The sequence below is a fragment of the Cebidichthys violaceus genome, unplaced genomic scaffold (assembly GCF_023349555.1).
Source record: "Cebidichthys violaceus isolate CVI_PGR_0920_01 unplaced genomic scaffold, fCebVio1.0.p SCAF_3, whole genome shotgun sequence".
In the NCBI taxonomy this organism is placed as follows: Eukaryota; Metazoa; Chordata; class Actinopteri; order Perciformes; family Stichaeidae; genus Cebidichthys; species Cebidichthys violaceus.
The window spans coordinates 3,022,746-3,032,745 of NW_027176483.1; the positions used below are offsets into that span (position 1 = coordinate 3,022,746).

At 47.1% G+C, this 10,000-nt stretch overlaps 1 protein-coding gene across 4 annotated transcripts in view; it reads right to left on the reverse strand.

Annotated features, from left to right (window-relative positions):
• The window catches only part of LOC137881856 (alpha-1,3-mannosyl-glycoprotein 4-beta-N-acetylglucosaminyltransferase C-like), a 39,091-nt gene that overhangs the window by 28,010 nt on the left and 1,081 nt on the right, over window positions 1-10,000 (reverse strand). For 2 of the 4 annotated variants that reach the window (XM_068724012.1, XM_068724009.1), the window contains exon 1: window positions 3,306-3,598. The exons of the other annotated variants lie outside the window; for them this stretch is intronic. The gene's annotated coding sequence lies outside the window, so the exon portion shown is untranslated. Of the gene's footprint in view, window positions 1-3,305; window positions 3,599-10,000 lie in introns of those variants that run through there. 4 annotated transcript variants of the gene reach the window in all.

Below are 10,000 nucleotides of genomic sequence, written 5' to 3' on the forward strand. Positions count from 1 at the left end.
GCCTTGTGCTCCAAGTTCAGGTGTCATTTGAAGGGGACCACCACCTGAAGAAAGGATCCGAGTCATGATATTTTTAAAGTTAAATCGATATTTGTGAACCTGAGCTATTCTCTCTGAAATCCAGAAACCGGAGACATTTTTTTTTTTTTTTGAGAAGCCCTTTTTTTCGACATCTCTCACGGAGAAGACACGCTTCCATTTTTATTAAACGTATCATCCCCCTCCTCCCCCCCCTCTGCGTTTTTGTTACGCTTCAAGTCACGTCACTTTTAAGTGAAGCGTAATCTGCAGAGACAAGCCGTTTGAATCACAACGGTGGATTTCCAACCCCCCCTCCGGAGCCGACACGAAAATGTATTTTGGTTCAGGAAAAAAAACCAAAACGTCTTTCCGTCAGTCAGCCGGGTGACGGCAGAGACGTTCACTGAAGACGGAGTCGTACGGATGAGAGGACGTCTCTCTTCCTGTGGGGATTCCCCAGTAAGTCTCAAAGTTGTGACGTCATGGAGTATAAGAGTATAAAGCCTGGAGCTGATCCGCAGACGGTGGAAGAGTCACCCGGGTGTTCTAAGTGTCACAGCTTTTGGCTGCTTTCCTGAAATCCAAATCTGACGCTCTACATTGTTGTTTTCCGAGGAAACACAGAGTTCTACGTCTATGAATTAACCAACTTGTTAAGTTATGCATTAATCCAAGAATCGCGCCCCTCGTGCAAGAGGATGACGATGATTATGATGAGACTGCAGGAGCAAGACCTACGAGTTTTGAAAATGGCCGTAACTCCCCTTTAACGTCGACTGAAAGTCTTGTTGTTTTTGCTGACCTCTAGTGGTTAAACTCGTCGGCTCGCTGCGCGTGATGTAGAAGCGTACTCCGGGGGCGTGTCGGTACGCCGTGACATCACAACGGTGCGTTAACAACGGGGCGACCCGGCGCCGAGCGCGGAAAACCCCGTTTCAACGTCTCTCCCTTCACTTGCTGCCGTATTTCAACTTCTAAGAGATGTATTAGAATGTATTAACACCACACAGAAATGTTGATAGTACATTAGTTGTACAACTTGATAGGAAAATAAAAAGCACAATGTTCATTTTTCAGGTATGTTCAGTGACTACACTGTTCATTAAAAACCTTTTTCTTAGACAACACTGAACGCGTCTCAAAATGTTGCAAATTACTTGTGTATAAAAACGTAATGATGCAGTTTCTTCTCTCCCTATACTGACTATAATACGTAAAATCATGGTATTAGTAGACAGAACGTCTGTATACCTCAGTCACTGTACAGAAACTTTAGGAGATGTGGATCGGTCACGTTGTGGATAAGGTCAGAATCTGTGCCGACACACGGGGGAAAGATCTGGAAACACAAAACGAATCTTGCATATTGCGTTCACAACGCAGACTTATCAGTAATATGGGGTCTTTTACTCACAATCATATAAGTTTCGTGGTCTGTGGAGAAAACAGCGAGAGAAGTTTGGTTGTTCTTTGTCCCTTCGTGCACTGAAATCTTTATTTCTCCGATTTAATTCGCGCTCGCTCGATAGTTTCGACATTAACAAAACGACAGTGATTTGCCAGCCGAACCCGCCGCAGCGCAGGTTGTTAAATGTGTTTACTAGCTGTGTCGTTTTCCCTCCTCGCATTGTTTTCTGCTTGTTTATCGATCCTCGAGTGTGAGAGATACCCCCCCCCCCCCCCCCAAGCAGCTGCAGCACTGAAACTTTAATATGATCTCTCGAATTTTAAAGGAAGGTGATTAAAGGTTTCTGAGTCGGAGGCAGCTCCGAAAAAAAAAGCCCCATCGGTAAACTGACTCTTAAAAAACACGTCGGGGGACATTTCTCTCTGAGGTCAATCTAGGTAACAGCCGGCCTCCTTCATCGATTCCCTGCATCAAGTCCATACCAATCACAGCGGAGGTAAAGAGAAGCAGACTGATCGATGACACGGAGTTCTACCAGGGATGTGGAGAAGGAGGGGCTGAGGATCCCGAGAGATGAACCGAATACTTTCTGCAGTCAATCGAGGCCTGTGCCGGGGACTGTTTGGTGGGCCGGCCAACAAAGACACAAATATCCTCTGGAGTTGTCCTTTACAGGGAGAGAGAGTGATGGAGGTGCCCCGCTGGCGGTAAATCCAGCCCACAATAAATGTAATTTCTAATTCTAAAGGGTCCATTAATTCTTGTCCGGCACCTCTTGCCAGGAGTAGTTTTGATGGGGGTCAGGAGGAGAGCTAGCATTAATAACGACCACCTTATTACGACTGGATGTGGGCCCGGAAGACAGCGTCCCGCTCAGACAGTGTCCTCTTGAAAATAACGTATGATGCCATTAGGTGCCATTATAGGTCAAACCCCACGCAAACACACACCCGGAGCGGCAGTAAATCACTCTAATCCAGTGAGCGAGATGAAGGCGGGTTACTCCCACATCGCTGAAGGGGGGGGGGGGGGCGACGGGGATTTGTGTCACAAGCTGAGCTGCGGTTTACCAGCTTGAGTCACGATGAAAGCTGTGATAGAGCTCAGCTGTCACTCAGGGAGGGCTGAGCCACACGTCTCTGATCACCTGCCTTCTAAACCTCCCCACCCCCCCCAAAAAAAAACCCTCAGTGTGGACGAGAAGGGACGCCCGGGGGGGGGGGTAAGATCCAGCTCTTCATGCCAATGTGGGGTTGGTTCTTATTTCCAGGTGCCCACGATTTTACCACAGCTGTGTTATGAAACTAAAATAAATAAGCGCAGTGTAAAATGTAAAGGCTTATTTGTGCAGGATTATCATAATTTTTTTCTTCTTCTTATCTCTGCTCTCGCACAGATCCGGATCATCGTCAGCTGATGCCGTTACCCTCCCGGTCCCTCAAGCAGAGATTTGACTCATCTCCCATCCTCTCATCCTCCCATCCTCCCATCCTCTCATCCTCTCATCCTCTCATCCTCTCAGCCCAACTGAGCCCAACTGTCAATACGGAGACGCTAAACGCCGCTCAAGACTGTCGGCGAGAAGCTGCAGCGCCGCGTTCAACACTTTCCACAGCGTGCCGCTCGCAGCAGCCTGCAGTGAGAGCGGACTGGCAGCAAATAGAAGAGCATTAAAAAAAAAAAAAAAGGGGGGGGGGGGTGTACTGGGTCTCAACAAGACCCAAACTCTGCAGAAGTTGTTCGCTCCTCCTTGCAGAACACGGGAGAGAAAGAGCAGGTAGAAACTGAGAGAGAGAGAGAGAGAGAGAGAGAGAGAGAGAGAGAGAGAGAGAGAGAGAGAGAGAGAGAGAGAGAGAGAGAGAGAGAGAGAGCTCACCTGCCCACGGCGCAGACACACACACACGGATCTGTGGCTTTCTTTTTCCGCTGTTGCTGCCGCTCCGCTCCGCTCCGCTCACTGAAATCACTTCCAGGACTCACACAGAGGGAAGATAACCGGCTCTCAGGAAAAGTGGAGTCAACACTCGTCGCAAAAAAGGAGGGAGCTCGCTCTGCTGCGATGCTATCGCTCATCCTCCTTCCTCCTCCTCCTCCTCGGTCTCTTCCTATGCTTTGATCTCTCTCTCTCTCTCTCTCTCTCTCTATCTATCCAGTGGTGCCCCCCTCTCTCTCTCCATCTCTGCCACCCCCTCACTCTCCACCACAAGGTGTCACAAACAGAGTGTGTCTGCACCCACTGCCTCTTATTGGCTCTCACTTCTTTCTTCCCTACCCCCCCCCTCCTCCTCTCCTCTCCTCACCACCTTTCTCTCTCTCTCTCTCTCTCTCTCTATTTGGTTTTAAAGAGGCAATGCATCACGCCACAGCTGCACAACTCGTCCACACTACATTTTAAAAAACGGCAACACATAAACAGTGTTTTCAGGTTCTGTATCGTAAAGCTCTCTGTCCGACACTAAAACTCCTAGAGAAAAAGGAAAATGGCTCAATCTGTTCTTCCTCTCCCAGTCCCAGTCGATAGACTGTTCACAGCAAACAGCCAAGTTATTCTCCTCAGTCTCAGTGGTTCTTCACCTATATTATATCGTGTTTTCATACTTATTGTCATATATTCTACCTGTTAACCCAAGACCAACATCAGCTCATAAGTGATTATCATTTGGGAAGCGTGATGCTGTAAGCAGAACAACTTACATAAAGTTGTCTCTTGTGAAACAGGCTTGTGTCCAGATAGTTACTCTAGAGTAACCCAAACCCGAAAACTCTTGTGAGACAACCTTTCCTAAAATGAACTGTTCCAGGTCAACGCCACACCTTAAAGGTATAATATGTAGTAATATTCACCTCCCCTCCCCTGTTCATTGAGTGAGAAAGAGAGAGAGAGAGAGAGACAGAGAGAGAGAGAGAGACAGAGAGAGATAGAGAGAGAGGGAGAGAAAGAGAGCAAGAGAGGGAGAAAGAGAGAGCAAGAGTGAGAGAGACAGAGTGAGCGAGAGAGAGACAGAGAGAGAGAGAGACAGACAGATAGAGAGAGACAAAGAGAGACAGACAGACAGAGAGAGAGACAGAGAGAGACAAAGAGAGACAGACAGACACAGAGAGAGAGAGAGAGAGAGACAGAGAGAGACAGAGAGAGAGAGTGAGAAAGAGAGAGAGAGAGCGAGAAAGAGAAAGACAGAGTGAGAGAAAGAGAGAGAGAGAGAGAGAGAGAGAGAGAGAGAGAGAGAGAGAGAGAGAGAGAGAGAGATAACCACTCCTCATAAACCTGTGGTAAGGTGCCGGATTTTGAATGAATTCAGCCCAAGAAACACTGTGACAAAGCGGGCCATGTTTGACCTGGGAATGAGAACCCCCCCCCCCCATCCAATATAATAAAAGAATCAGGCGCCTCTGTGGATACATACAGCGCCACACACTTCTAGTGGGTCATAAGTGATGATTGAGAATGCTTCTTTTTGAATTGTGTTGTTGAACATACTTTTTACATCTTCAGCCATTCAAAGTCCAGGCCTCTCCTCAGCCATCGGGGGTCACCGTCTAGACCCGGCCGTCTCATCGGCCGTCTGTTCCAGCTGGCGTTCTCCTCTCCTCTCCTCTCCTCTCCTCTCCTCTCCTCTCCTCTCCTCTCGCTGTCTGAGCTTTCTTACTTTGCAAAGGTTAGCTCCACCGCTTCAACACCGCCCAAGAAGACTGTGATTGATTTAAAGCCAGACCTTTCTTTAGCGCTGACACAGCAATCACCTATGCGTGACTATAGGTTAAAAGGCAAGAGAAAATTGCTCCCAACTGTATATGTATATATATATATATATATATATATATATATATATATATATATATATATATATATATATATATATATATATATATACGAGCATGCACACGTCATTATATTTCCCAAAAGTTCAGTTTCACTTCTTTCAGATTCTCCCACTCTAGAGACCGTTTTTCCAATTTGTTTTTTTGGGTGTTCAAACCTCCGGTTTAAGGGATTAGTGGGCTTAGATGTCGGTTTTGGGAGACCTGTTACAGATCCCACTAGCGGCAGCCATTACAGTGACTTGAATCAGGCGTCATATCTCAAACAGAGGACGGATCCTAAAAGGGTCGTCTAATATCTCCATAAGAAAATAAAACTTTTGTGCATCTATAATTAAAAGACCTTCTTATTATTAAAAACAAGTAGATGATGTAAAGCTGTGAAATCGCACTGCGCCGCGTGTGAGATGCAGAATTCTAAATAAAAAATAATAAGTAGAACAGCGAGCCGCCCTCACCGAGAGGACCTTTAATGATCAGTTCAAACTGGGACTGAGCCGAGAGAGGGCCAGGAGTCAAGCTGCCCAATTTGCAATTATAATTAGCCTTCAAGCCCCTTAAAATGTAGATTACATATATTATCCACGCCGCCGTGTCCTCGTCTGATGTTTGTTCTAATTCGGCGTGAAAAACAGAGCTGGAGTGCTCTCGGTGTTTGAAAAAAAATAAATAAAAAAAGTGCCGCAGCTGTTTTGAAACTGTAAGTGTTCCTCTAAATCATTCAGATCACAGCCGTGTAACGCCGCGCACCGACACAGAGTCCCCGCTGTTACGATACTCCGGCGAAGCGTTGGGCTTAATTCAAGAGCAGCGGCTTTAGGAAATGAACAGGAAATCAGAGAGGAACGCCGGAACATCTGTTCTGCTCTTACTGGGAGAGAGAGTGTGTGTGTGTGTGTGTGTGTGGTAATCAGGAGCCGTCTTGTTGTCCGCCTTGTTAGCCGTGTTATTTGTGAGGTTTATACGACGCTCGTCTGTTCAAAAACACAATTAAACCCGGTGGAGATTTGGTGTGGAGATTTCCCCCGGTGGAGATCGAGAGTTAGATCTGGAATTCGTAGCATTAAATTATCTGTGTTTCTTTAAGTCATGAGATGCATTTATTCACCGGCGGGAAAGATGTTTTCACACAAACATGTTCGGTCTCAGAGGTCCTTTGTAGATTTTGTAATAACAACCCATTATCGTGCAATTATTATTGACTTCTAGCAGAAGATTCATATGTTTTCGTCTTCCTAAAAGCACGGCTAGTTCCGGTGATGAATGAGGTCTTTGGGGAAATTGAACAAAGATGGTGGAGGTGCTGTTGCACATTTTAACTCTCACATTCATCATGTTTTTTTTCCGTAGAATTCATTTCCAGTTTTTCAGACTCACTTTTAGTTAAACCGTCCACGGCGATGCACTCAAGGACACGCTGCATTCACGGGCCGCACGGCGTTACGAAATCAAAGCTTGAAGATAAATAATTAGAGACTGTAGAGTACAGACTATACATTTTGACGTTTACCACATTAAAGAATCAACTCTGATACGCTGAGATGGATTGTGTATCTAAAGCTCATTCATCAACGTCTAAATCAAGACCTGGGCAGCGGTGCCACAACCGACGAGCCGAGGTTCGCGATGGAAAGATGCCAGCGGTGATGTAACGTGAATGCAATCTGTAGTTAATGTGCAAAACCACTTTATGGCCCTTAAACGCATTATTAAACTGTGATCTGATGTTATCTATAAACCTTGCGACAATGCTCCAGCAGTTTTATTATGTTTCTGTTTTCATCACATTTTTAATTAAAGTTGGACGTCACGCGATCATGTTTTTATCGTGTTGGTAGAATAGTTCCTTCTAAGCAGACACTTGTTGTTTCTATTCATTTCCAGCTTCATGACTCAGTGACGCAATTAAGGACACACTGAACGTGCAGCTTGACGCACAACGAGTGTGCACTGTGAGAGTGCACAGTGAGGGTGCACGGTGAGAGTGCACGGTGAGAGTTGACGGTGAGGGTGCACGGTGAGGGTGCACGGTGAGAGTGCACGGTGAGAGTGTACGGTGAAGGTGCAAGGTGAGGGTGCACGGTGAGAGTGCACGGTGAGGGTGCACGGTGAGAGTGCACGGTGAGAGTACGGTGAGGGTGCACGGTGAGAGTGCAAGGTTGAGGGTGCACGGTGAGAGTGGACAGTGAGGGTGCACGGTGAGAGTGTACGGTGAGGGTGCACGGTGAGAGTGTACGGTGAGAGTGCAAGGTGAGAGTGCACGGTGAGGGTGCACGGTGAGAGTGCACGGTGAGAGTACGGTGAGGGTGCACGGTGAGAGTGTACGGTGAAGGTGCACGGTGAGAGTGCACGGTGAGAGTACGGTGAGAGTGCACGGTGAGAGTACGGTGAGGGTGCACGGTGAGAGTGCACGGTGAGAGTACGGTGAGAGTGCACGGTGAGAATGTACATTGAAGGTGCACGGTGAGAGTGCACGGTGAGAGTACGGTGAGGGTGCACGGTGAGAGTGTACGGTGAAGGTGCACGGTGAGAGTGCACGGTGAGAGTACGGTGAGAGTGCACGGTGAGAGTACGGTGAGGGTGCACGGTGAGAGTGCACGGTGAGAGTGCGTGCAGGTAGTCAGGTTTCTCTTATTGCAGATATCGGTGAAATGATCCCTTTTATTCAGGCGGCGCCGCTTGGTGTCGAGCGCTAACACCGCCGTGGGGTAAATAACGTGGCGGGAGTTATGACACGGTGATTATATCAGGCGCCTCCAGCGACTGTCAATGTTCGGTCCAGTCAAACAGAAAACAGGCTCCAGCAGACGCACCGCCGCCCTCGATATTCTCCTCACGCCTGATTAAAGCCATCATTTGCTGCAGTTTGTCTTGGGATCTCAGCTGTTGATTCCAATTTTGAACAATCTCCTTTTAGGGAACAGCTTCATTAAGGGCAGAAGTCCCCCCCCCCCCCCCCGTCTGCGCAGCCGCCACGATGCTGAGTGACAGTCAGCTGACTGTCGAGTCACCGAGGGAGCGCACTAATGCATCACTGTGTGCTTTAGAGACCCGTGTGTGCTTTAGAGACGAGCTAAGCTAATTCATGAATAGATGAATAAATCAATTTTTTAAAAATTGATGAGGCGACGCAAAAGTATCCTGCTCAAAGACATCCACGGGTGACCGGTCTCTGGGCGTTGCGCCGCATGACCTTCTTCTCCGAGATATGAATATGGATTTCCTGCCCCGAGAAATCGGCGTCGAATGTGTCAGAAGAAGTCTTAATTAACTGTTTTAAAAGTTCAAGTTGCTCCCGGGAGCAAGTCGAGGTCGACGGATGACACTTTGGACCATCGTGGATACGAGAGACGGAGGAGAGGAGAGACGGAGGAGAGGAGACGGAGGAGAGATTGAGTCTCATCCCGCTGATAACGGATGCAAATGACGATTTCCTCCATCTGGAGCGCATTAGAAGGAAGAGCCTCGTCGTGTTTAGCTGCCAAGACAAAGTTTTAAGATATATAACTGAGTGCATTTATTCAAGTACTGTTCTAGTATTTCCCTTTAATGCCACTTTATACTTCTTACTCCACTTAGTAAAGTTACTGGTTACTTGTCTGTAAGCAGCAGCAGCAGCTAAATGCCTCAGAGGTTTTTCCATTTAAACGACTCTTTGAGGCCCCAGAGAGACGAGTTCAGAGTCATCCTGTGATCTCTGGACCTCTAGGATGGGGAACCACCGACTTCATGCTGAAAGCAGCTCAACGGTGGACCGGCTGCGACAGTAAAAGTGCTGCTTACACACTGTTGCGTCAGTATTAACAATCTACTAATGCAATATAAAGTCATTAACCAGCTACCGGGTTTGTTTCGCAGAGTAGTTTTACATTTAGCAGTGAACACTAAAGCGCTGACGTCAGATTTTTATTTTTTTTTTAAATGCAGGACTTTTACTTGTAATGGAGTATTTTTACTTTGTTAAGTACCCCGCGTCCACCTCTGAAAACATCATTAGTTCCCGAGGCGATGAATGATTAATACGAGACCTTGAGGCGTGCAGCGAGAGCGGCCATTGTGCGAGGTAGAAGAAGAAGTCAATACTTTCCCCTCGTCCCTCCATACATCATGAGATTTCCAATCACAGAGGGAACGCAGTGGATCACGGTCGGCGCTTGAATTTCTTATTTTTTTTTTGCCTTCGTCTCCGGCGGCTCTTTACATCAGAGCCACGGCGGCGGCTCGGCCCGACCCGACCCGAGCCGAGCTCCGATCCATTAGCTTGTCACAAACTTTTGAATTGGAATTGATTTCCCCCTTCCGCCGTAATTATTCATCCGTCTCGATTATTTATCGTCGTGACGACGGGAGTCCCTGCGCGCTTTCGTGTTCGGTTTGATTTTTTTATTTTGTGCAGAATTAGAATTCAGACAAAAGGTGTGAAACCCCAAAACCACCGGATACACACACATTCATTCACATCTGTGATTAAGTGAGTCTGTTTTCCATTTCCCCCAAAACGTTTGCTGTTATTCACTTTTTAATTAATTTGTCGTTAACAGCCAACAAAGAAACAAAACGACGAGGATATCAGAGGTTGTTTTTTTTTTTAACGTTTTTGAGGCAGACTTGTGGTTCTTTAAGTAAGTGACACTCAGAGAATGAGTGAGAGACGCTGAGCTTTACTATCCCACAATAAGAGCGCGACACAGCGGTGCGATCTGAGAGACTGGAACTACAGCAAACAAGGACGACGCCACAGAGGTGAGGCGG